Here is a 10,956-nt window from a genome sequence, read left to right on the forward strand (position 1 = left end):
AAGCAGGCAGTTAGCAAAGTCCAGTGTCCATCCAGGTCTACTGAAGCGTGCCGGCAGCCCCTGGCTTTTTTCCTACATCCACTGATGGCTCTTACTAAAAAGTGGGGGAAAGACATGGTCTTATATACAGAAGAAGCTCACATGGAGAGAAGAATCTTTACAGAAGGAAGTAATACAAATGAGAGAGAGGAGGAGTGAAGGACGGATGGAGGTGAAGGGAGAGGGAGTATGGGGAAGGAGAGAGAGAGAGAGAGATTAAGGAACTGAGAGAAAAATGGGTTGGCCCAACAAAGGACAACATGCAGTTTTGAAATATGATATAATACAAATATTACCTCATTTAGAGTGTCCATGGCCTTGTGCAGTAACTGTAATCTGAAAACCTAATTCTGAGACTGAGCGCGCTGAACCCAAGGTACTCATTACAGACCCCCAGGTAAGTAATGTGCCCTCATTCTTTTTATACTCTCTTGGTCCTGGCTGTTCCTTCTCAGAGAATCTCATCTTACTGTTCTCTTTGGCAAAACTGAAGTTTTCATGTCATAAAAAGCCAGAAGTCAAAAGCCACAAGACACTTATTCCAAAGAAATACCATCAGCGCACCTTGGTTCTCATACAGCCAGCCTGGCTATTCCACCTCTAGTTCCCTCTCCCTTTCCATTCTTCTCCCCAAACGTCAAACCACCCAGATTCACCCTCTGTACCTCTCCCTCCCTCTGACCGCAGAAGCCAAATGGTACCTTGTCCCTCCTCTGGTCACTCTGGTTTCAGATGGAGCTGGCCAGTCAGGGGACTGGAAGAGACAGGTGAGGCACGGCAAGGTTTGCCAGCTTCAAGGAAAGGCTTTCCAGTCTCAACTTCCTCCAGTGGGGCGTGGCTGCCCTCAGAGGATGAAGGAGGAGCGCCCCACAAAGGGAAATCTGCGGGCTCTGAGGTTTCCGGAACTCAACCACACAGCAGTCAGCAGGAAACCTCCGCTGAAACTGTAAAACTTGGACTTGTTGCCAAGCGACGCGCTCATTTTCGATTGCGAGGTGAATGAACAGTGCAAGAGAAAAGTCTGTTCATGGAGAATCAGAGTCATGGTGAAGGCCAACAGTGCCACCGCCTGGCAGACCCTGCAGCAGCCGTTTCCCCGGGAATTTGCAATTGTCTGGAAGACTCCAGGCATGGTTCTACCCAAAGGCTTTGCCAGGTGCTACAAGACCAAACGAACCGCCACCACGACACCGAGAAACCTAGGAATAATAAATACAAAAGAAAGTCCTAAAAGCACGTTATCAAATATTTAGTACGATGCTTTAGAAACCCATTATTTTCTGGAGCCTCCTTCCTTTTGGGGAAAGGTGTGTGGGAAAGTGGAGTTATCCTACACTCCTTTGTCTAAGCCCTCTTGATGTACAGTTGAAGCATAGATGAGAATTATAATTCAAATGGTAGAGTTATTTCATCAAAAGGATATTTTTAAAACCTAAAAGATGTTCAATCCTGAGGCACACTGCTTTGAAACGGTTTCAAAGACATTTAACATCAAGTGATTCTTCTTACTTTATCTGAGAGCAAGGAGACCCCAAAGCGACCGCAATGCCTACCCATGCCCCCAAGATTTCCCTGAAATGTTTTCCTGGCAACATAAGATCACCAGAGAAGCTCTGATGGAGCTGTGGTCAGATCTGGAATCTCTGCAGTGGTGCCTAGTACCTTAAGCAATTTCCCCGGTACTGAGGAAATTTAAGCCAGGTGATCGAAACCGCGGGACCCAGATAGGAGAAGATGGGCTGGAGGTTTATGAGGTCCCTTACCACACTGAGGATTCTTAGAGTCATAGAGGGAAATTTTTGTAAGGTTTAAAAAAAGGTATTGTGTGGTCAGCTAAAAACAAGGAAGTAAATACGGGCTGTTACTCGCAGCGTGACCTTGTGTTAACACTGGGTTGGTGTAAATCAGAGAATGTTGGTCATGGGTAAAGGTCCATATGTGAATTATGTTAGCTTTAAGTTCTGTCAGCTCAGTCATACGTTAGTTTTCTATTGCCGATTTAACAAATTACACAAATGAAATTGCTTGACTAACATAGATAGCTCTGCATGCTGAATTTTCAACAAAGGTCTCCTTGTACTAAAATGACTGTATATATTTCTTTCTGGGGAATCTGGAGAAAGATCGGTTTCCTTGTTTTTCCAACATCTAAGACATTTCCCAGACTCCTTGGTCTGGCCCAAACTCCTGGCTACTGTAGTCATTATCCACGGTGGAGCGTCACTGCTGGGTTAGCTTCCGACTCTGTTTGGGCTTTCTCAGGAACTGCTTCCAGACTGCTCACTCCATAACTTTCTCTTCCACCTTCAAAGCTTGAAAGGCAGTAACAGGTGGCGCCCTTTCATGTTTTTTTTTTTTTTTTTCAGTCAGAGAGATCAAAGCCAGGACCTCACATAGACTAGAAAGTCCTTTACCACTAAATTACACCCCCAGCCCTAGTTTTCTTTTGGGAGAGGGTTTTTTGGGTAAGTCAGAGGTTAGGAAATTGGGAAGGGGGAAAGATTCTCACTGAGAGTGCTTAATGCTTTCAAGACAGACAGCTCAGCAAACAGTACTCAAAATGCTTGCTATTTGGTTGAAAATGGACCAGTAAAGCACTGTGGGGCTCTAATCTGGCTGATTCTGTCAAATAGACAGAAATGACAAATAGCTGTGCCTTCCTGACCCAACATCCAAAAGACCTAGAAAGGTAAGTTCACAGCAGTACATTTGGTTAGCTCTCATCTTCTGTCTCATATACCCATCCTGACAGTTGGGTTTATACGGAGCAGCCTTTAACTGACTGCAAGATTAAATCAACAGGCATAAAATGTGTTTATTTCTTCTTCTATCAGCCTGACGAGGTGGAGTGTCAGATGATCCTCAGCAGATGACAGTCTTTCAGCTAGCCTGAATAAAGCAGAGGCTTGCTACAGCTCTTCTGTGTACTTTATTGGTTCACCTATCCTGCTTTCTGACAAGAAGTATTACCCTTGCCCTGGATTCCTGTTTTCACTAAAAGTTTTCCTAACGTTTTACTGGTGTCCATTTCCTGTCTGGGAAAAATGCTTATGGGAGATGTCACTAACCTTAGGCTGCCTCATCCAAAAACCAGATGATTTCTAGTTATGCTGACAGTTTCACTATGGATGATCTTGAAGTCACTGGAAACTTACACTGGCCTGGCATATTCTTGTGATCCTCCTGCCTCAGCATCTTGAGTATTGGTAATACAGGAGAGCGAAGTCACACCTAGCATTTATGTGTTTGACTGTTTATGCATTTCTACACAAACAAACAAAAACAAACCATGTCTTAACAAAAGCAATAGATCAAAGAGGTTCATTTGGTGAGCAATGCTTGCTGCCAAGACAAATAACTGGAGTTTTGTCTCAGTCCCCATACTGAAGGAGAGGAATGACTCCTACAACTGTCCTCTGACCTCCACATGCATATCTACCCTACATGCATGCGTGTGCGCACGTGCGAGCACATACACACACACACACACACACACTTTTTCTCCCCATCTTGCTACATCCATCACTCTTATCAGGCTCCCTCTCTTTTGGGACTCACTATCCCCAGACATACTAACACTTCTTTGTTATTCATCCTCTATTTTGCATAACTCCATAACACAGTCTCTCATGCACACATACACACACACATAAATAAGAAAATAAATAAATATAATTAAAAATGTTTTCAAAGTAAAAATGTTTAAAAAGAATCAAAACAATTCATGTACCTTATCAAAGCATGGTGAGCAAACATGAGAAATGGCAACAAGAAGCAAAAGTACAAATACTTTGTAAATAAGTGCAGATGGAGCACATGTTCTTAAATGGCCAATGGATCATGGAAACAAAACAAAAACAGGATAAAAAATTTAAATTTCTAGAATCAAATGAAAATGAAAGCACAACTTTCCAGAACCTTGGGGTAGAAAAGGAGTTCTAAGAGAAACGTTTACATCAGTGGATGTTTGCATGAGAAAAGAATCAGAGGTATTGCAAGGAATTAACCTACTAGTGTCCCTTAAATTCTCCTAGAAAAGGAGCCAAGCACCAAAGAAGTAAATAACAAGGAAAATCTGGAGTAGGAGTGTGGGTGGGCCAGGGGGTGACGTGGCACACACTTGTAATGCCACTCTTTGGGAGGTGGAGACAGGAGGATCAGAAATTCAGAAGGCAGTTTTGTGTAACATCTTTTCTCTAGAACTCACAGAATCTGTGAGTGTATAAGCCATCAACATTCCACCATGAACTGGAGGGGGGGATTACAAGATCCCAACCACATCTGACAAGCTATAGGCAATTAACAGTTTCTAGAAGAGCAAGGGACCATTTTTTCACCAGTATAACCATTAGTTAAGGCACCAGTACTCCTGTGGATCACCCCTCATCACCTTCTTACGAGCAACCCAAGTGACAGTCTTTGGGTACCACACACACACACACACACACACACACACACACACACTCACCAAGAGACATTAAGTAAGATCAGAATTTATTGGGAAGAATAAATAGAAGGGGACAAGAGATAGTGGGGGTACAATCATAACACAGTACATCCATCTGAAATTGTGAAAGAATAATTTTCTAAAGAACTTAAACATTTCCAGACAAGCACATTTGTGATTTGCTGCTCCTGGAGCACTGGGGGTGTGGGGTTTACATACTGAACCCCATCACTTCTGTGGTCTTAGCTCAGATGTCACTTCTGCAGTAATGCATTTCCTGACCACCCACACCTCCCCATCTTGCTACATCCATCACTCTTATCAGGCTCCCTCTCTTTTGGGACTCACTATCCCCAGACATACTAACAATTCTTTGTTATTCATCCTCTCTGTTGCATAACTCCATAACACAGTTTTATCTTGCTCATTGATATAGCCTCAGAACATAAAATAATGCATGGCACATAAGAGGCACACAGTATCTATTTGTGTGGAGGATAGATAATGTCAGAAATCTCTGGCTTATATTCCCTTCTGGAGTAAGCATAAAGTGCTTCTGTATGAGGTTTGGAGGCAACTGATTTTCTCTCTTTGACACAATGCTTCTAACTTAGAAGTACACCTGTTGTATATCTCACTGAATACTTAGCCCACCCTACCTGTGGGACTGTGATAGGCAGCCTATTTTGGTTAAATGAGGCTTGTTCCGATGACCCAGTAGAGAACTCTACAAGGGACAAAAAAGTGAGCCACATTCCCAGAGACAGGCGCCTGACACCACAAAGCCCCCAACTCCATAATTCTGTGACTATCAGTCACGCAGACAATGCCCCAAGCTTCTGGCATTCTGGCTAGACTCCACCCCCACAGTTACCTGATAGCCCAGCCCACTATTAAGAGAGGCTTCTTGGCCCCTCCTCCCTCTCTTTAAGCCCTCACCTTTCTTACTCTCTAGCCCTCCTCTCATTCCCTTCCCCGCTTTCACCACATGGCCATGACCAGTATCTCTCTCTCTCTTTCTACCTTCTCTCTTTCTCCTTGCCTTTCTACAATAAAGCTTTATGTAGTGGCTATTCCTGGTTGTCAACTTGACTATATTTGGAATGAATTACAATCCAGAATTGGAAGGCTCACCAGTGACCCTTATCTGGAGGCTTGGAGATCCTTATCTGGATCTTGGTATGAAGATCTTGAGCCATAGTGGCTATGGTTTCCAGAAGATTGAATCTCCGAGTTTAAGGAACACACCTTTAATCTGGGCTACACCTTCTGCTGGAGACAATATAAGGACATTGGAAGAAGGGAGTCTAGCTCTAGCTCTTGCTCCTTCACCTGCTTGCTGCGTGAGACTGAGTAACTGCTAGATCCTTGGACTTCCATTCACAGCTGCGACTGAACCATTGTTGTGAATTGGGCTGCCGATTGTAAGTCATCAATAAATTCCTTTACTATCTAGAGACTGTCCATAAGTTCTGTGACTCTAGAGAACCCAGACTAATACACTTTAAAACCATAGACTGTCTCTGCTCATCAAGACCCACCCTGCTTGAATGAACTGCTTCTAACCTCCCACCAGAAGGCCTTCATGCGCTGCAGCCATGGACCAAACCAAGGACTCTCACCCACGTGGGAACCATGAAGCACCCTCTCCCCCTGCCCTCTCCTTCCTTCAGCCCCGGGGCTCACTGTTGCCCTGGGGCCCCTATTATGTTCTCAGCTTTTCCGAGGTGTCCACTGGTGTATGGGATGTCCGAAGCTAGGAACCTGGTGCCTAGGACACCGCGGGTTCTCCCCCCTCTCTCCCCCACACCCATGGCCCCTCACTTACTATTTACAGTCTTTCATATTTCACATAGAGTGCTTTATACCAGTTTTGACTTAAATGTATTTTTCCTTTTACTTCATTGTCTCATCAAATTTTCACTTATTTTATTTTCTAGTGTCATATATATTTGTGACACATACATACACACATATATGTATATATACATATATGTGTGTGTATATATATATATAATTCTGAGAAAGAATTCAATAATCCCTGGGAATTCTAAAATTTACCTTACTAGAATGCCACTTGTTATATGTCATTTCTATAAACATAGCATTAGAAAATCCTTCATGAAGTAAGAATCATATAATTTATGAAGAAATAAGCATGAGCCAAGATTATTTTCCCGTGGCTGTGCACTTACTGCTGGCTGTTGTGCTTGTTGGCCCTCACCTTCTTGTACTAACAAGGCACCATGAATAGGGAGGCAGGTAGTAGAAAGCAGAAACAGCGTGTTTGAAATTAGGTCCTTTTCTTTGCAGTTTGTGCCTTGGAATTGTGGCAGAGGGTTATCTAACCTAGGTTTTGTGTTTTTGTTGTTGTTGTTTGTTTGTCTGTCTGCATTTACACAACTGTCCCAGCCCCATGAAGATGTTGTAAGTAGCACTTAACTTATATATCATTAGCAAAAGGAATGTGTACTCCTTATCTAAAGGAAAATGGTTCCGTAGTGGTCCTGTGTACTGGCTGGATAACAGCTAAGACTGAAACCACATTTTAAAGGAGACAGAGCCACACAGCATGAAGGAAACTTTATTCCTGAGTAGCCACTGGGAAGAACATGCCTGGGGAAAAGCACCCAACCCAACACATTAGCAAGAAAAAATGTCTTCTACTACGCCACTGGAGTTTAAGGTTGTTAGGATGCTGTCCTGGGTCTGCCTCTCCCTTCTGGGTAGCCAGGCCCATTGCACAGTGAGCTGGACTGGAGGGAGAGAAGCTTAGCAGGGTCAGGTGGGTATAGGCAGGATCTTGGTCAGTTGTGAGTGCATAGATAAAGAAAACACAGAGCAGGGAACAGCTTCAGAGCACTGGTTCAGTTTGTTGGGGGAACCAAAGGCTAATGGAACCTTTGTGGGATGAGTAGCGGCTCTTGGGTAAGTGTACATCACTGGCTGGGGCCAGAATACTAGGGATGCCTCATTTTTGTGAGCAGAAATTCCAGGTGCTGCTGGGCATGACCTTATAAGGGGAAAGGAAATTTAACCTAGCTACTGGCTGTGTGACATTCTCTGGTGAGGCAAGGGTGGGAGGCACACATTTGCCAGGACATAGAGGCCTGGGGCAAAGGGGGCAGTGGAGTGACCCTGCCCCTGCCCACCTCAGGATGAGATTTCCAGGATTTGGGCACACATCAGCCCCACTCATCCAGGCCTGCTCCTCTCCATCTCACAGCTTTCTGGCCCCACATTAAGACAGCAGCAGGCATTAGTTACCCTAAGGACACCCATCCTAGGAATGTCTCAGAGGCACATTTTTCTTATAAGCAGAAGAGAAATAGGTTAGGCCACAACAAAGATAAAATATAGCATTTCAGAAGCACCTGGTCCATGGATTATTTAGTGAGCTATATATAAGTTGGGAAGATGATGCAAATATTTACCTAGCACGATTTACCCTGAAATTCAATCTCCAACCATCGAGAAGGAGAAGGAAGAGAAAAGAACAGAGGGGGAAGAGAGAAGATGGGAGGAATATATGAAAGTAAGCTTAGTGGTTAGACTAGGAATGGACTGCATAGACTCGTGTTTGAATGCTTGGCCAATAGGAAGTGGCAGTATTGGGATGTGTGGCCTTGTGGCCAATAGGAAGTGGCAGTATTGGGAGGTGTGGCCTTGTTGGAGGAAGTGTCACTGTGGAGGCGGGCTTTGAGGTCTCCTATCTTCAAGCCACGCCCAGTGTGACACAGTCTGGCACACATTCGTTCTGTTGCTCCTTCTCCAGTACCATGTCTGCCCACACACTGCTGTTTTCCTCTATGATGATAATGGACTAACTTTTGAGACTATAAGCCAGCCCCTGTTAAATGTTTTCCTTTATAAGAGATGCTATGGTCCTGGTGTCTCTTAGTAGCAATAAAACCTTCATTAAGATAGATTGTTTTCATTGAAAAAATCTCAAAATGTCGCAGATTAAAGTGACAATAACACATTGGCAGTTGCTGAGTCTGTGTCATGTATGGAAGGAAAAGCATCCTGAGAAAAGAATGGCCCTTACATGAAGTGAAGTGATTAACCACCTGGAAGACCCCCCCCCCTTTTAATTAGTTTGAGGGGTCAGCCCATATGTGTGCAGGTGCCTGTGGAAGCCACAAGGTATCAGATCCCTTGGAACTGGAGTTACAGGAAGTTGTGACCTGCCAAACACAAGTGCTGGGGCTCTGACTCTGGTTCTTATGAAAGCAAACTGTATTAAACACTGAACCACTCCAGGGTCCGTGGAAGATACTCTGTGTCTGTCTGTGTGTGTGTGTGTGTGTGTGTGTGTGTGTGTGTACTTTTTTGTGGATGAGTAAGTCTTTGCTGTCAGTGTTGTTTATTTTGTAAAATCAAAGGGATAAGTATAGCATACCCTGAAATTAAAATAATGTATGTAGTATTAATTCATACTACAGAGAAGCTCCCTGTTATCATGTGCAAATATTTAGTTCTCATAGTTAAACTATGTACTCTTTTCCATGTATATGAAGACAAACCTGTACTTTTACTGCCATCATTCCTGAGAAGAGTACACACTATGCCAGTGAACAGTTTTGAGGAAAAATGAATAGCTTTACAATAAAGGAGATATTCTAACAATCAAAACCCAACAATCTGAAGTATGCCTACATTCCTAGTACTTGGGAGGTTAATATAGGAAGATCAAGCACTCAAGGCTAGCTGGGCATAGCGGGACATGCTTTTAATCCCAGCACTGGGAGGCAGAAGAAGGTAGGTGTCTGGTTGGAGGCCAGTCTGGTCTACATAGTTATAAAATAGAAAGACCCATTCTCAACTCCCCTTTAAAAAGAGAACTCAGACAGGCAGTGGTGGTGCATGCCTGTAATCCCATCACTTGGGAGGTAGAGGCAGGCGGATTTCTTGAGTTTGAGGCTAGCCTGGTCAACAAAGTGAGTTCCAGGACAGCCAGGACTGCACAGAAAAACCCTGTCTCGAAAAACCAAAAAAAGAAAGAAGAAAGAAAGAAAGAAAGAAAGAAAGAAGGGAGGGAGGGAGGGAGGGGAAAGAAGGAAGGAAGGAAGGAAGGAAGGAAGGAAGGAAGGAAGGAAGGAAGGAAGAAAGAAAGAAAGAAAGAAGGAAAGAAAGAAAGAGGGAAAGAAAGAAAGAAAGAAAGAAAGAAAGAAAGAAAGAACGAACGAACGAAAGAAAGAAAGAAAGAAAGAAAGAAAGAAAGAAAGAAAGAAAGAAAGGAAGAAAGGAGAGAGAATTCTCAAAATTAATCTTGGCTATAAAACAAGTTTGAGATCTGGCTGACTCCATGAGACCTGTTCAAAATGAGCAAACCCCACCACCTAACAATAACAAAACCAGCCAATGAATAAGTGAACAAATAAATAAATACATTTGCTAATATTCATACTCCCAGGTAATCTAGGTACCTCACAGTCAAAGACACACTTGTATTTAAGTCACAACTTCCCAACAATAGGCACATCCAGAAAAAGTGAAAAAGTGTTAGAACTAATAGAAAGAAAAAAAAACAAACAAACAAAAACGCAGGACTATTACTCTGACATTCACTGGTTGCTAATTGTTGGAAATGATACAAATGATTACAAGTTGTACATGGTACCAGCAAAGCAAAAGGAAACTTAACCAGAAAAGGACTCTGAGTGAGGCCAGAGAACAAAGGACCAGGAAATTTCAATGTCAAGAAAATGTCTTCAGGCATTCATTGTAAGTACACATTACTTCTGATCTCAGGGATGCTTGCCATAAAGGATCTGGCACCGTGGTAGCATGGCTTAAATACACACTTTTTCTAAGTATAAGCAACATTAGAAGTAGCTGCTACAAACCTTCACTTACAGTGATACATAGGAATATGTTACAGGATCACACCTGCCTGTAAATGCATTTCCTAGGACTCCAACTCCCTCTTCTGGCCTTCTCAATTACATGTGTGTGCACACACACGCCTAATGAGTTTTAACAAAACCTGGGCTTTTTTTTTTTTTAAACTCAGGAAGTGGCACCTAGATTGGTGTCAGTCTTCTAAAAGCTGAGTAGTAATTCTTTGACAAATTTATTCAAATTATATTAGTTTATTTTCTTAGGAGGTCCTTAAGAATTCCTTCATCCTCTGACTGGCATATATACATTAACTACATCCACCTCTTCCTTTTGAGTCACTTTTTCTATGAATTCTTGTTTAAAAGTTTTTTTGATTTATGGAATGCATATAAGCATTTTGCCTGCATATATATCTGCATACCATGTGAACAGAGGCTAGATGAACGTGTCAGATCCCTTGGGACTGGAGTTACAGATAGTTGTAATCTATGTACACGCAGGGAGACATGTACTCCTTCCACACCCCCGTGTTTTGGCGAATACTACCTACTTGGATGTGTGGAAGATGGTTCCCTGGATCCTACTCCCATCCTGAGAACTGGAGAACACACTCTGAGGTAAACAGT

General features: G+C 43.0%; 1 protein-coding gene across 2 annotated transcripts in view; it reads right to left on the reverse strand.

Moving 5' to 3' along the window:
* The window catches only part of Styk1 (serine/threonine/tyrosine kinase 1), a 54,704-nt gene extending 53,612 nt beyond the window's left edge, over nt 1-1,092 (reverse strand). For both annotated transcript variants that reach the window (XM_030255392.1, XM_030255391.1), the window contains exon 1: nt 741-1,092. The gene's annotated coding sequence lies outside the window, so the exon portion shown is untranslated. The remainder of the gene's footprint in view (nt 1-740) is intronic.
* Nucleotides 1,093-10,956: the final 9,864 nt, after the last annotated feature.

This window comes from Mus musculus, chromosome 6, assembly GCF_000001635.26.
Source record: "Mus musculus strain C57BL/6J chromosome 6, GRCm38.p6 C57BL/6J".
In the NCBI taxonomy this organism is placed as follows: domain Eukaryota; kingdom Metazoa; phylum Chordata; class Mammalia; order Rodentia; family Muridae; genus Mus; species Mus musculus.